The following is a 16,700-nucleotide window of genomic DNA, read 5'->3' on the forward strand; positions in this document are numbered from 1 at the left end:
CAGCCCTAAGATTATTCTATTTTCTTTCTCCTTATTAAGGAATAAAATAAAGTTATGATACAACTTTTCTTGCCCCCAATACCCAAGTAATTTAATCTGTTCTAGAAAGACAGTAATTCTTAACTTCAAGCTTATGATATTCCTGTTGCTACAGTTAAACACAGAACACCATCCTGTGTCAGTGTAACAGTAGGGATGAAAGCATCAGAACTGAGGAGCTTGTACTACAGGTGGGATCACTAAATCAATGGCATCCACCAACACATGCTCCTGCATAAAAAAAAACAAAACAAAACAAAAAGAAAGCTGAGTCCTCACAGTGAAATAACTTAGGGGGACTGTGCAATGAGGATCACTGATCCTGTTTGCTGAAGCATTTATTACCCTTGCACTTCTCACACCTTACAGGTGGGTTTATTCTACTCATCCTGCAGAGAGAAAACTGAGACACCAAGCAGAGTAAATCAGTCCCTGAAGTGGACAGAGATGCCTGGTGGCTTGAGTTGGGATCCAGGTTAATCCCCTAACCTGCAAAGGCTTCCAGCTGCTCTGTCTGTGTACCCAAGCCCACAGTAAGGAGCCCACTCGAGAATCCTGATGGAGAACAATGTCCATTCAAAATGCACATGCAGCAATTCAGTTTTTAGCAACACCAATATATCAATGTCTATTACATTAATTGGTGTCATGGCTGGAGACAGACCATGACCCTCTGAGATTCATACAACAAAAAAGATTCTTTATTCTCCTCAACCCTTCTTAAATAGAGGGTTTTAATTTCCTGGCTCCTGACATCTGATTGGTTGGGAGTTCAGACTGCCCAGGTCTCTGATCAGTGAGGTGTCTGCAGCAATGGGACATCACTGGGTGAAATCCCTGCTTGGACTTGAATGTAACCTATCATTGCCCACCCAGGGGCTGGCCCGTGGGACTGGACCAGGTGTCTATTTAATAATAAAATTAATAGTCTAGTACAAGCCAGCTTGTGCTGCTACAAATGTCAGTGATATGATGAGAACAGTGGGACAACACCTGCAACACTTGGTCCTCATTTAAAGAGCAGTTGTATCAGAATGCAAGCAAATCCTTCTTAGCATTTCCATATATTATACCCTGATAACTGGAAATTAATACTCTTAAAGATGGACTCAGTAGGCTGTAATTAGTTACAGAACTATTGTCACACTAATTCTTAAAATATGTCAGACAGGATATTTGCTAATTGGGCAGAGAAGGTGCTGAGCTAAATGGGGCCTCAGAGCAGGGCTTCCATGGCTCCCCCTGAAATCATTAAGAACAGGGGAGAGTCTTGCCAGGAAAACATGTTCTGTTCAAACAAACTGTAATGTGTGCAAAAACAGCACTTCCTCTGAAACATGACTGACTCAGCAGAGCCTCTGCAGAAAGCTTTGCCAGCATCTTAAACCCAAAACTGAAGCCTTTGTTTGATTTCCTTGTAATTAAAGCTTTCACATCTGCTATCATTTGGCCTTCCCTCTTTTCTGCATGATATCAAGGTAAACACATAAGTAATTATTACAGCTGTTCCCACAGACATCTAAAGCATGTTTACCTCAGGTAACAGATTTTGTTAAAATTATTGGAGTTGTAATCTGTTATTATATTGCAAAAAAAACCCTATGTCTCCCTTATATGCAACATATAATAAAAGCTCAGTAAAAGTCTGCACTACTAAAACAAATCTTTCTTTTCTACAAGTTCATAATCTGGCTGTCAAATTAACAGAGTCCAAGAGAGCACCTGACATGCTATGCAAAACTTGAGCTGTTCTCAGCTCAGAAACAATTTTGTCTCTTTGCTGAGACTTGTAGGTTTGGGTTTTAATTGCATTATTATGGTAGCTAATATGAAACTTATATAATTACTTGGCATTTCTTCTCTTGCTGCTGCTTATTCTCCTCACCTGAAACCACGTTCTTGTGCCATACCCACCTCAGTGGTTCTGAAGAAAGAGGAGCTTCTGAATTCTGAAATATTTAATATCATCCCCATGCAGATCTATTTGACAATTGAAAAAACAAAGTGAGGGAAGGAAAAATAACATAACAGTGTCTGGAGAATTGCAGGTCAACAATATACTTTTCAAAGTTCAGTCACTCATCAGTCACTCTATCATGAAGTTCTGTCTGTGTTCGTGTCTGAGATACTGAAAGGGATTTCCTCACAGGTAATGTTCAAGAAGCCTTAGATGAAGGTACATCAAACAGACCATAACTAAAATTCAGACTGGATAAATTCATTAGCATAGGTTTAACTAAGGAACATAGTGAAAGTTTTTCAATTTAAACAATATTTTCCTCTAATAGAGTGTAATCTCCCTCTTCAACTTAACAACAGCAAGAAGAGCCTGTATGAATGCAGGCTTCATTTGATATTGCAGTAAAAATGTGTGAACTGTTTCAAGAGCTGTAGAGTATATCCATTTTCTTTCTTGTATCCATTTTTCTTTTTGTGCCTTTTCTTTTCGTGAGCATAAATAACATCCTTTTTCCAGCAGAAATGGAAGAAAAAAGTGTATCATCACAATTTCCACCAGAGTAAAACTTCTCAACTGGACTAGAGAGAGGGATTAACTGACAGCAGAGCTGCAGATAAATATCTCCTGAACTGCACATAGTGCCAAGAAAGTATGAGAGGAATATTATACTCTGAGATAGGGAAGAAAAAACTCCACCAAAGGCATTATAGCTATTGCAACGATTCAAAAATATTTGATGTGTGCAGTTCAATTATCCCACTGCCAGAGTGTGACTAATTTTACTCTCACAACACCTAAGTAATCCAATTGTAAAATTGAGGTAACTTTAAAATTAATCAAAAAATCCAAATGATTTAGTGTGAATCTCCACCTGATGAAACAATAAAGCTTCTTTTGTTTGCTGTAGTGACTATTTGGACTTGATCACTGCCTTTCACACCAGCTTACCAAGTTTTGGCATATGGTCCACACTCATTGCCAATAAAGACTCCCTTCCACTGCTCCTCCTCCCTCATTAATTAAAATCCAGAGCTGAGGAATAAATGGGATATGAGAACCTTCAGAACTGAGTGCAGTTCAGTGGCTCCCAAGACCAAGTCACTGAACCACAGCATCTTTACCATCAGCCAGCTGCAAGGGCTGCAGAAGGCTGGCCACCTGCAGCTCTGTCATGGCAGGGGGTGCACAAACACGGGAAGACACCAGCCTGCATCTGCACCTTGGAAGGGACTTGTAGATGGTGCTGTAAGCCCGAGAACAGCTCTGGGAAAATAAACAGTTCACTTCATGTAAGGGGATGTAATTAATTACTTTACTTCCAAGGAGGAGTTTCAGAAGCAAGGATGCACTTTCTTTAATGTGCACCTTCCACTGCACAAATTCTGGAAGACCAGATGATAAAACTTTAGAGTGTAATTCAAATACAAAGGTAATTGTATAGACCTTCCTCAAGGCAAAGGATGATAAATGACCCAACAAAACATTTCATTGTTGCAGAATACTACACACACTCCAACACAAAAAAAAAATCTATGGAGATTAAAATTCTGAAAGAAACATGGGGCTCAGGAAAATGAAGCTTAATGAGCTACCTCACTACAGGCAGTCTTTGCATCTAAAATTAATTTGATGTTTCCTCTCACATTTATTTTAGAAAGACAAGAAATGACTGTAACTAATTTTCTAAAAGGTGAACATCAAAGCTTTTAAGATGCTATCTCAGAGACAAAATTTCTAACACTGTGTATATGTGCATGGGTGATCAACTAGCAACATGCTTTATAATAAGACTGATATTTTTAAAAATAGTCAGCAATTCAGCGTCTTGATTTTTGAACAGCCAATTCAAAATCCTCACCAGGATCTGCTTTCTGAGGGCTGGGGCTTTCTTTCCAGGTTTATGGATCCTGGCAGCAATTCAAACTGAAACTCAGAGTGAAGTTCAACTTCCAGAAACCTCAACAAAAGTACAGGGAAAAGCAATAGTCCCAGTTTCAGGGCTTCTCTTCTGTATTGTCCTATGCTACACTGAGCTTGTAAAGCAACAAGTAGTGAGCAAAATTATATTCTCAGCTGCATTTCATCTGCCTTTGCAGAGACATCATCTCCTACAATAAAAAATGGTGAAGCAGGCCCAAGGATCTGGCAGGCAAGTGAAGGATGAATTACTTTTATTGTGATGAACTGAATCTCTTGTGATAATAAAAACATCAGCTCAGTTAAAAATGTGGTGTGTAGTGCAAGCTCACTCTGGTGATGCTAGTTAGACATTGATGCAGTTGTGATGTCCTGGGTTTCAGAGCTTAGACCCTCAATGTGCACTGCATTACACAAACACAGCAGCTTAAATCCAGCAGTTTATGGATCCTGGTGCTCTTACCATTGTGTCTTTAGTATGGATGGGAGGCACAGCAGCTGCAAAAGCCTGGAGTAAGGGGAGCAGGAAGGAAATTCTGACCCAGACACAACCAGAGACATTAGTAGGACATGGCTGTGTTTCCAACTCTGCTGTTGGTTGATACATCCCACAGACAAGAAAAGAGGACAGAGAACTTGACAAAAGTCTTCACTGAAACATGATCTGTAACAAATACAAAGTAACCTGGTTCTCCAAGTCTCTTCCCTGCATTGTCTGGTTTACTAGAACTCTTCATCTATTATTTAGTTAGTTGATGGAGATTGCAACAGCACCAGAATTTTTTAATCTTCTTCTCTTCTTCTCCTTCAGACTTCCTATGTCATCCAATAGAACATTCCTCTCCAGACTGAATTACTAGAATGGAATCTGAAATTCAACATTTTGCTGTGAGAATTTAAGCTTGTCTCAAGTGAACATATCTGAAAAGCACTTAATGCCTACAGCTATCTGGAACATTCACAGTTCCTTTCAAATGGCCTTTCTTAGCAACAAGGAGAGTTCCCTTTTACCAGTGTACAGCATCAGTGCACAACCACCCACAACCCACCTCTAAAGAGAAGCAGCATTATGCCCCCAGAGCTCCAGGGATGATGTTATTAGAGGTCTGACTCCCACAGCTAGTACACTGCAACCTTAATAAACCATGTATTTGCATCAAGGGATTACGTCCGTGAGTGCAGGGGAGTGGACTCATTTAATAGTCTTTCTCTACTACTGACTGCTCTGATCCCTACAGCAATTCTGCTCTGCAAAAAAAAAAAAAAAAAAAAAAAAAAACAGCTACAGAATAACAAATTGATGCTTTCCTTCCTTCTAAAACAAGTCACTTCTGATTTTATGGTTACACCAGATGCATTTTCCTCACTTAGATTTAAGGAGGACAAGCTGGTTATATTTCTCTCTATTTTTGCCAGAAGCTTTGTATTTTGTGCTGGATGCCTCAGGACAGGGCTGATCTAATTCTACAAACTATGGCTGATCTGTTTTCTTTTGCTGAGCAATAGCTCACAAAAATAATCTCTATGATCCTGACTGCAGCAATTGAGCAGGATTAGACAGTCAAAGGTCTGACATACACAGGCACGTACCTTTGTCTAATTCTGTGTGCCTCCATTATCAAATGGTAATGCAGATAATTCTCCATTTGAATTTTAGATAAATCACTCCTTGCCCCTTTTTTTTCTTTGCATAACTAATGTAGTTTTACTCCTCTGCATAAATGAAAATACATTGAGAGCTACTACTGTGAAAATAAAGCAGACCCCTTATGTTGGCTGTAGGGTGCCTGGTCTGAAGAGCCTCTCTGGACTATCAGCTGGCATTAGCTGGCAACATTCTGCCAGCCTCAGATGCTGCCAGTGGCAGAGGGACCTGGGAATTCTCAGTTCTCAGGCCTCCAGAGAGGCTCTCATTTCCTACAGTCATGCAATGCCTGTATGTATACACTGGTGTATGAAGGCAGGGTACTCTGTACTGGTAACACCTCTGCTGTCTCTACCACACACATAACCTGCTCCTTTCAGGGTATAGAGCCACCAAATTATTTGTCCAGAACACATTTTTAAGCCTTTTCCTCTCACAAATTCAAAGGTCTCCATCTCTTCAGTGAAAAGCTATATTCTAAATATGTCCTACAACGTAGTTAGGCAGCCACACATAGAATTTTGCTCTGTAACCATATCTGTCCCCAGCAATGTAAAAACCAGTGATTTCCCTTGGTCTATTTGCTTGTGGTAAGTGTCTCAGTACAGGAAAATGGGATCTTACAGACTTGTACCTGTGCAGGTCCTAAAGAAACTTTTTACTTGCATAGTGAATATTCAGACAAAATGAAGATTGTGGAGCACATACAGAGGCACTCCTGTGACACTCAAGTGGCTCAGTCTTGTGGCTTTAATCACTAACCAGCTCTCATTTTTCCCAAAATGCCAATTCCATCTATTCTGACTTAGCACAGAAACCACTATATTCTTCCCTCTAGTCACAAGGGAAGCTTGTAGACCTTCAAAACAGATGCTATCATTTCCCAACTGACTATTTCTGTTCCTTTTTTCCCTCACTTTCTAAAAGTTCTTGCAAATCTCTCAAACACCATAACCTCCCTCTGGTCCTTCACGCCCTCAGAGTGAAATTAGCCCTTGAGCTAGAGACTGAAACATCTTTCTGCAGCCCTGCTTGTCTCTCATTCAAACCATTCTTTTCTCAGCTCTAGCCCTCACATATGCAAAGTGATACATTTACATCTTTGCTTTTTTTCTTCATTCTTCTTGTTGCCTGCAATTCCTACAGACCTTCTGTAAACTCCTGGCCTCAGAACATCACAGCTCCATGCTGATATAACAACTTGTCCTCAAGAACTTCATGGCTTTATTGTAATTCCCCTGTTTTAACAGTTAAAAGTGCCCTTCCCTTTCCCTTTCATAGTTTCTTTTCCTCAAAGATTTCATTTCTTTCAATTATTACTGGATTCTGACAGCAGCTATCATAATTTATTTTATATTTTACAGCCAGGTATCCTGTCTTAAAATTCAAAAGAGATGGTGAATAGCTTTCTCAACAGTAAAGGCTTAGGAATGTACCAAGCTAACCCTGTTCTCTGGTTTTCTTCTCTTACATCCTTATCCATTAGAAACCTTGACCTTTATTTAAAATTAAAATAAACACCTTGTATTTGAGATAAAATTTAAACATTCAAAGCAATTTCATTGCACATGTTCAGAAAGCACAGAAAGAGAAGCTAAGATACATATATAAATCTTGGATTTTCTTCAGAGCTTTCCTGGATACAAACAATAAAACTAGATGTTTTATTTTAAAAATTATCCAAGAATATACACATATAGTTCCCTTGGTTTAGCCAACTGAGCTGTGGAAGAACTCCCAGCACTGTGATAACGATATAAAAGGAGGGATGACCATCAGCATCTGAACTGTGTGATGAGCACACCAGTTCTCCATCACTGAGCACAACGACAGAAACAGAACCTTGACAGAAAGGACTTCTGAAGCAGAGCTGGTGCAACTGTCTTCTGACTATAGGGCACCATCTTCCACTCTTGGATTTAAGGTACAGATGTATCAGACTGCAAATTATCTGAGTGAGGCTCTCTTGACAGACTGCAGGCAAGAGCCAGCCCCTGCAAGCATCACCTTCCCAAGTTAGAGATTGATGTGGCTGTGCTGCATGTAACAGTGTTACAGTCTGCAAATGAAAGGCAGCAGCGACTGAGAACACAGAGGATGTGGGATAACGGAGAATTACATACTCCAGCCAGCTGAAAATCTATTTCCCTAGAACTTCAGGAGCAAAATTTGAACCCCTGAAGTCACAGCACTTACACTTAACTTAGGTTCAATCTAAATTTAGGCATTAGCTAGGATAAGTATGCTTAAAAAAAAAAAAAAAAAAATAAACAAGTAACAAAAATATATATGGTAAAATATATTGTAAAATTAACTTTGGAGTACTTTTTCTTTTCTTGAATAATCTGTAGTTTTTTCAGATTGTTTTGCCTGTTGTCATCCATGTATTTCCTGGACTTATTTTCTTTCTTTGGGAGTGAATACACTGATTTTCTCTGTATTTATTCATTTATGAGAAGTTTTTCCAAAATGGCTAAAGGATTTAACCATACTGATATTTTTGACTCTCAACACAATTTGTTTCCCAAAATTCTCTAGAGTCTTTTCAAAACTCTAAACCCCTAGACCTACAATAAGTCTGCTTTGTGCACTACTGTGTTTTTATTTCACAGTTGTTCTACTGAGCTGGCTTACAGGCATGCATATCTGCTGATCAGCACATTTTAAGGAATCCTGGAGAATACACATAAAATTCTCTGTAAGGTAATCATAAGGACCAACACCACAATGTTTATGTGTCTTATGCTGCCTAGCTCAGATGTTAGTAAGGACAGAAGAATTCAGGAAACTGACTCTGAAAGATCAGCAGAAGTCAAGAGCAAGTGGGAGAAATGTTTTATTGGGTAATTTTAAATCTCCACACATAAATCAGAGGGAACTGTGAACTGTCTGGAATAGAATATTAGCCATTTTCAATGTATTCCCTATCACTCAGCAGGGCAGCATTATGGATCAAATTCACTCTGCTGAACATACTGAATTCCTCAGCTCTGCTGAGCATTTCAGATTAATAATACAGAGGAGGCAGGTGAGGTGATCATAAGGGATCACAGGAGGCCAGACCATTGCTCCTTGCAGGTTCCCCACATGACAGAGCCCACCAAGAACAGCTGTGGTGTCAGTGCACAGGGTGAAACGGTAGCCAGGTGGGGCAGGTCTGGAAACCTGGAAGATCTCACATGAGATCATCCACACAGCATGCCCAGTGTAGAACATAAAGATGCCTTTCATTCCTTTGTGTCTCAGTTTTAAAAACTGATTAGCAGAGCTCAGCCCAGACTCACTCAACTGAATCTGCCATATCCAGGTTCATGATTAGGTCTATAAAGATTAAAACTTTTCCCCTGCTGAGACATAGCTATGTTTTTCTCCAAAAGTAACACCTTGTAGCAATCTGCACATGTGTGAATATTTGGAAGTCCCTCATTAGAAAAACATGGAATGAACTGTTGAAATCACAAATTTAACTCAACAGGGTTAAAATCTTAAAAAGTGTGCTACAGAAACAGATCTGTCGAAGAAACAGACATTTGAACCTAGAAAATCATGACTAAGAAATCGGCACAGCAATTGCAAATGACTCCCATTGACCCTTGCCCATAATGTTTAAGGCAATAGAACAATATGCAAACCTAAGAAAGCTGGTTTTCAAGAGATTTTAAAAAGGTTTTTGTACAAGAATTATACCCTGTGTCAGTTAAAGTTGTGTACAGAGTAGGCGAAAGAAGCAAAGGTGAGAAAAGGTTGCAGACAAAAAAAATTATTCCAGCCTAAGGAGGTTATAATTACAAAGTGAATCACCACAAATACACATTGGATACTTTCATCATTACCTGCCTTCTGGAATGAATGACTGGGTGATCAGATTAGTAACTTTCTCTTAAAATCCAGATTTTCTGTAGGCTAAATAGAACTCAGCATCTCTGAATAGTCTGGGAAAAAAATTGTCTAGCAGCATCAAAAATAATACAAGGTCTGAAATAGCAACTGGTGCTGGTAAGGGTATTTTAGGGTCACAGTTTCTATCTTACATCCTACATCTTACATGAGATCAACTTGGATTTTCTTTTTTTCCATCTCTTTTCCAAATTACTGGTAAAAAATCGGACATTAAACTCTGCTTCTGATCTCCCAACTTAAAATATTGAATGGAAACCAGGAACAATGAATCTAAGGAAATTATTATCAAGCAAAACAAACAAATAGATGACTGCAGTGAACTGCCCCCCTGGCCCTGGCCAGCTAGTCATGATCTAACAGAGAATATATTGATTGTAAGGTCACCGAAAGACAAGACAAACACAACTGATATTGATGTAAGGGGAAACAAGCTAAGAGAAGTCTAATTGTTAGTCCAGTCAGTTCAATGAAGAGCTATTCAAGTGGGACAGGGCCCACTGCATGCCCTCAGTCTCCTGTAAGGCACAGAGGTCCCCCATTATCAGGGGCCATGCCTGATTAATCACCTACTCAGCCATTCATCTGCAAATGACCTGAGCTCTGTCACTGACCCCAATGGGACCACCAGGGCTCCCCTACTTGTGAGCAATTATTCAATGGTCTGCTGTGGCATTCAGCTGTCACCCACACACCAAAGCAAACCATTTCACACTACAAAATGCTTTGTGATACTTCCTTTAAAATGTATTCATGTGAAGACACATTTTGTGAAGCAATATCCTTAAAAATAACCACAATAGAGAAGCAATTGGAGTGAATTAATTCTACCTGATTCAACTGGCAGCCATTATAATTACAAAACCAGCTCAGCTTGCTATAGAATTCTCTGTTGATGCACTTTTATCTTGAAAAGGGGTAAAGAAAGAAAAGCATTTATAGGCACCTTATTATCTTCCTGATGGCAGCTGAGGGCAGGAGCTGAGCCTTGCTCTCACTATATGCTATCTTCAGTGAGTAGGGTATCAATAAAGGAGAAAAATGTAACAGAACTTGCAGAGCTCCTTATTCCATAGAAAATGGCTTAGAAGCTAGTTTCACCATTATAGGCAAAAAAGTATATAAAAAACCAGCAAAATACTCAAATTGGGGTAGATTCAGGAATTCAACCTAGAGGTTAATTTATCTACAGCTCACTCAAACTTTGTAGGAGTTTGACATCATAGCTGACATCTCGGCTTTGAACTTGAGCATTACAGCCCACTTTGATTTAAATGCTATCCCCAATACCACTCTCAAGAGAGTTATCTCATGGAAATGAAGGTTTGTGTCACATTACTTATTACACTGCAATAAAAATATACACAATGATTCTGTCTTCCAAAGCACAATTGCAAATTTAACTGCTCTTCTGAAATTATCCTGAATTAAATACTTGCAAGTCCTAATCTTGTATGTTCTAAAGACTTTGAGGTAGCAAAATAAGATTTATCACAGTTTCATGAAGACTGCAATGGAAAAATATGATAAATATCTGGCAGTAAAAGGATAATTACGCCAATATAGAGCGGCCTAAGGATTGAAACTGGCCAGGGAATAAAGAGCAACAGACTGGTTCATATTTTCCCTGCCTCTTGTGGCATTAAATCTTTCTTGAGAGAGAAATAGTATCTACCCACTTTCCTAAAAGAAGAATGGATTACTGGAAGTGATAGGTCAAAAGCAATTTATCTTCATAACTGTCTAAGGGCGTCACATCTTTTCAACCCATTCTCTTAATGATGCAACATGATAGATACAGTTATTTTGAAGGGTATTATTCCTTTTTGCCCATATGCCAAGAGCAGCTTTTGCCAAAAACACAAAAAGAAATACAAAGTTGCTATGAGAGATTTAAAAACAAGTTAATTACTCATCTATGTGAGAAAGGAAACATCTGCCTTAAGAAAACCACTAACCAACCTTCTCATTTTGAAAATGGTCAGACAGTATTTAAGCCCAAAACATAAGCAAACATACAGGTAGGCATCAGATTCAATGTGGATTTTCAAAACACTTCTGTTTTTATAGCAGGACCTAGCAATAAAAAGTGCTGTGCTCACAGACAGACTGCAACTCATCATACTGCTTAGAGCTTCCCATTTGTTTATTTTTTGATAACTGAAAATTAATTTGAATTTGGCTACAGAATAAAAAAGTTTTCCCAGATATGAAACATCATTTTTACTATATAATAAGTCTATGTTTCAAAATAATAGAACATTACCCAAATAAATAATAATTTTAAAAAACTATATATACTTTTATTTCAGAAAACAGAAATCAGTATGAAAAATTTCAGACCAAATGTTTTATCTGGGCTATAAACTACTAAAGAGATGCTCTTGCAACAGGAATTGGTGGAACTAATACTGAGTAGTAGCAGCCCAACCCATACTGGGAAAAAGGGATCCAGCCTGTGAGGATGCTGAGGCAGAGCTGAGTCATTCCCTGTCCCTGTAACTGCCCAGCACAGACTCAGTGAGCACAACACAAACAGGAATGTGCAAGTGGCTGCCTGAAATCTTTTGGCCAAGGAAAGAGCAAACTATGGTCGGCCTCAAGACCCGGGGCAATCAAGAGAAAAAGTCTCCTCTTGATTTTAAGGGCCTTGTGTTCAGCTCTGCAATGTTTGTTTTTTTCATGCAGCCCAAGATATTCAGCAAGTTTCCAGCCTGGCCAAACTTCCAAGCATGAATTACAATGCAAACTGGAAAGCATTCAAATGTTATTGGCTCTTCAGAAGTGGAGCCAAATTCACACTAAAAAGCACTGTTTAACAGATAGGAATCTGTTGATTTTCCAAAAACTGTGTAGTATCAAATGGCAATGTTAAAAAAAACCAAAACAGAATTCTGTTTTCAGGCCAGGAAAAAGAGTGGAACAGCAATCTGAGCATGTTCCAACATCACAAAATGCAGACTACTTTTGGGCTTGCAACACATCCACCAATAGCAAAGTAGAAGGGATCACTGTGCAGTTTTGTTGTTATTTAAAGGCTCTTTTAATCAGTAAGTTACTTAGATGTGCAATTTTCCAGCTTAGTCATAGAAAAGTAGCAGTGTATTGTTCAGCAGAGTATTGCTTCTTAACATATTTCAGCTTTCTTCCTTAGAGTATGCAAACTGCTGTTACATAATGTTTAATAAAACAGATTTCAAGCTGGTGTTTTACTTCTGAGACCCTGTAGAGGGCATTAGGAAACACAAACGCTGCCTCTTCCCAAGGCCTACATTTCTGGAACTGTAATGGGAGCAGAGCTAATGAGGATGGAGTGAAATCCAGCAGATACACCCACTTCTTAACACTTCTGTGCACACATAAAGTAAAAGAACACCATCTTTCTGCTGCCAGTAAACCTGCCAGATATAGCAGGATCTGGGATCCTTTTCCTTGGCCTGAAATAATTTCTTTTCCCTTGCTTGCAAATGTGGAGTTTGTGTATGAGTATGCTGCACTTAAGTTGTGCAAGCTGAAATTAGGTTCTGCAATTAGGTTCTGATTTTCAGTGCAGTAATACTGAAGCAACATTTCCCCTCCCAGTCTCATTATTTTTCTCTTACTCTTTACCATTTTCTCCTGTTACTCTAACTCAGAGTGTGTTTCAAAGGTGCTTGTTTCACTCATTATTCTCCTTCCCAGTCCACTGAGTGGCACCATAGTTTTTTCTTAACCCTTAGCTTTTCTGTTTTATTGCAGAAAAGTAAGACTGCAAGAGTGGTGTTCATCCTGAAAACTGGTAACAACATATCTGTACCTGAGAAGAGATCTCCATGAATATCCACCTGCCTTAAAATGGGTCTGAGGAAGAGGACAGGCCTGGACAAAGTGTTGCTGGGGTGTTTCAGTTATGGAAAAGGATCTTTCCCTCACCAAAGCAGTGGATGGTTTGTTCTTATGAAAACCTGAAACCCAGCAAGAATCATCAACTACAGTGACAACTTCTTTTTCATCTCTGATAAACCTTCTATTCCCTGGATGGTCTGTTAATTGAATAAGCAAAACACACCAAGCTGTCACATCCTCTCCCTATCTTCCTGGATTTTTGGAACAGTTGAAACTTGCAACAGTCTCAAGCTCATTTTCATTCAAGAGCATGTGGAAATACAAGGCACGATGGGAGGGGCTGTCTTTACAATAGATTCACACTGAATTAATCCAAGTGGAAAGCTGCATGCCTCTTGTGGTTTTTTGGTTTTTTTGTTTTTTTGGTTTTTTAGAGTGCCTAATAGGATTAATTTCAAAGCTGTGGATGTGAGTTACCATGTTTTCTTCCAAGCAAGGCAGAAAAGGTCATAGTGCTGGACATTATGGGGCTCCCTGCCAGTCAGTTCTGCTTCATGCTTCTTTGCCAATTAATCTTGCAAAGTCTGCCCCAAACAAACAGGTTACCAATGATAAAAGAACAGCTAAATGCTCATTTAGCATATCTGTATCCCCTTTTCACTTGTTTTTATGCTCTGGAGCTGGCAATTCCGACACAAGAGGTGAAAGGTAGGAGAGAGACACACAAAAATCTGCACCAACTCCATTCTTATTCCAAAAGATCTCCTTAGGGAGCATCTACCTGAATTCCCCAGAAGCAGGTGTTTACAAGGAAGGGAAGAAGCAAAATGAGTCAAGAGAAGCTGTCCAAAGGCAACTACCACTGGTCTGTACCTGCAGACCACACAATATTTAATGCTAAAGAAAATGTGAGTTTGCAGCTACTTCTCAACAATCTCGCTCTGAAGGATATTGAAATTTATATTAACCATAAAAGCTGGATATTGCCCTTTGGGTTGAGAGGTCTGCAGAGAGGAGGAACTGAGGAATGAGTTGTTCATTTCAACAGAACAACTGCACTGAGAGGTGCAGTCAATGGTCATGTACCATGTTCCCCAACTAAGCTTTGATAAAGATCTCAGCCTAGTATAGATAAAAATCGTGTGCTGGAGATTCACAGGGAGTTAGCAAAGGAGGAAAGAGTCTGTTGTTGAACCTAATAGTAATAGAGGTTTGCAATTTAGAGAATCACATAACAAAGTATAGCTTTTGGAGATTTTGAGCTAAGCAGAAAGGAATCAGTCTGTGCTCCCTACTCCAGCATTCTCTGTAGCAAAACATCAGTCTCAGTCATTGAAGTGAAAATTCTTTGAGTTACCTTTTTTGCCAACCAACACCTATGCATGGTGACATTTCAGTTATGAAGACACAGGTCTGAAAGGCTCCAAAGCTCTCCACAGCAACCAGATATACCCATCTTCTATTGGCTGAATTTCCATGTCTGCTATTTCTCATTTCAGAGTCTATGGTTATCACAGAAAAATCTCTGGTTCCTCTTTCTGCTCTGTACCACTTAAAGATACTTAAAGCCTTTCTGGGCAAATATTTACCTCTTTCCATTCCTACTATTCCCAATGAATCTCTTTGTGCACTGCTATAAGCCTGATAAAGTGTTTGTTTCATGTATTGTTATGTACCACATCATATTTTCAGGAAGTACTGTAATACAGATCTCAAAACCTTGTCATTAGTATAATCTGTCTTAGAGGCCTTTTTAATTTTTTGCAGGATCTCTGTAGCCAAGTAAGAAAGAAACTAAAAAACTGTACTGCCTCTGTCACAGGGTCCAACATAGGGTCAACTCAGCTGGGAGGAGGTGATCCTTGAATACAATCCATTTTTTTGGAACCCTTGTCCCTCCAGGACCTTATCCCATGACTCTGTACCAAGCAGATCCCTGAAGGGGCCAAAGTCTGCTTTCCTCAAGCCCGGGGCAGTGATTTGGCTGTGCACCCTCCTCACTATCCCAACCCTTTAACATTCCATCACATCATGGTCACTCCAGCCAAGGCTGCCCTGGAGCTTCACATTCCCCACCAGCCCCCCCTTTTCTGTGAGAACAAGGTCCAGCATGGCACCTCTCCTTGTTGGCTTCCATCACTTGGAGAAAGAAGTTACCATCAGTGCATTCCAGGAACCTCTTGGATTACCTACACTCTGCTGTGGTGTCCCTCCAGCAGATATTGGGGTGGTTGGTAGAATACATGAAGACCAGGGCTGCCTCTTCCACTCATCTTCCTGGTTGGCACCAGAATGCCACTATCTCTGTGACCCATAAGCTCTCAGCCAGCTCCTCATGCATCCCCAGGCAGAGTCCCTGCACTGCAGATGGACACTAATATAGATGGTAACAGCTCTTCCTTGTCTCCCTTTCTTGTCCTTCCTGAAGTACCTGAATCCTTTCATTCCAGTACTCCGGTCATAGGATCCATCCTATGCCCATGATTCCACAGCCCTGCAGATCTGTACACCTTTCTAACTCCTCTGAATTATCCCCAATGCTACATGCATTTGCATTGCCCCCAGTGAAGCTTTAGACTGGCTGCATTTGCCTTGTGCTGCTCTTCAGGGGCTCTCCTGTTGACATGTGACCCCTCTGCAGGCTCTGGGCATCTTCTGCTGGCCCTGGCATTCAACTGGTACGAGTGGGATGGGCTGAAGGTCCCCTCCCACAGAAAACTTCAAAGCCCTGCCTGCCAGCTTGGCAAGCCTGCGACTCATGATGCTCTTCCCCTTCTCTGACAGATGGAGCCCATCTGCCCCCAGCAGACCAGGTTTCCAAACAGAATCTCATGTTCTAGGTAGCTGAACTAGGCCTTGTCCTTGCTGGTGCAAGCTTTTATTCTCCTGCATCACTGGCCCCTCTTCCTCCCTCTCTTCCTCCTTCCCGTGTGTGCCAGCAGGAAAGTTTGGGTCTGTCTGTCTGTGGGTTCACTGTGCATGGAACCAGCTCTCCAATTCCTTCCCTGACATGACTTGCCCATCTCACCACCTCCTGCAGGTCAGCCAACTGTTGCAAATATGCAAATTGTAATTAGAAGGAAGTGTTAGACCAGCCACATTAGCACTGATGTTGCACACACACTGCAGCTTGATTTACACAACATTTTGACAGCACAATGATGTCAGTTAAAAACAGGGGAAATAGCACAGCTACAGCATCTTCACTATGACACAGCTGACGAAATCACTCCTTCTTGGGTTCACACTGAATCTAACACATTTTCTTCTGAAGCTGTACAGGGACTGCTCAGCTGGAAAACGAGCTGTGAAGGTGAGAAAGTACAGCCAGGGAGCAATGACGAGCCACTGGAAGCAGTACAATTAGTACACTTGGATCCACAAGAGGATGACCTCCTCCTTTAAACCTTTGTAATT

The sequence above is a fragment of the Erithacus rubecula genome (genome assembly GCF_903797595.1).
Source record: "Erithacus rubecula genome assembly, chromosome: 9".
In the NCBI taxonomy this organism is placed as follows: domain Eukaryota; kingdom Metazoa; phylum Chordata; class Aves; order Passeriformes; family Muscicapidae; genus Erithacus; species Erithacus rubecula.